Source organism: Schistocerca serialis, chromosome 12 (genome assembly GCF_023864345.2).
Source record: "Schistocerca serialis cubense isolate TAMUIC-IGC-003099 chromosome 12, iqSchSeri2.2, whole genome shotgun sequence".
NCBI classification, from domain to species: Eukaryota; Metazoa; Arthropoda; class Insecta; order Orthoptera; family Acrididae; genus Schistocerca; species Schistocerca serialis.
Genome location: NC_064649.1, coordinates 125,361,466 through 125,362,069, shown reverse-complemented (window position 1 = coordinate 125,362,069; position 604 = coordinate 125,361,466).

Here is a 604-nt window from a genome sequence, read left to right as displayed (position 1 = left end):
AATTGCTACTGTGCACCTAGTATCCTCTTTATATCTACGAATATTGAGTAATTTGGCTTCCCAAATAGAAAAGTTGGTTTACTAGTTATGATGTCTCATTCCCTCACGACTCCATGACTTCATTCGACTACTACCTCATGTTACTTTCGTCCATAGTCCTCTCACAACCTCTTACTGTCGTGGTAATTGAATAAAGCTTTTCATAAAAGCGTTAGAGGCTGGTTGCGGTCCCCTTTAACAGTCTCTAATTAACTGGCACAGATCTCAACAAGATGCAGCACGGACAAATTAACATCTGTATTATTCTTTTACACAACACTTTACATCCAGCGTAGCTGTCCACAGTCACCCACGGTCAATACAAAAAAGAATTATCCTTACCGCTAAGTACTTTCATAATAAGGCTTCTCGCTAGGGAAGTGAAAACCGCTGAGTGGCGCTCTGAGTTAAGAAAGACATAATGAAGTGGGTGTGCGTGCGGCCGGCTGGAGAGCGCCACTGGAGCACCCTCTCCAGTCTCCAGACCGCGCCGTGCTCGCCTTTTTCCAGCTCCAGTTGCACCCCATCCCACACGAGCGCAGGGTTCCTTTTTCTGCGTGTTTAA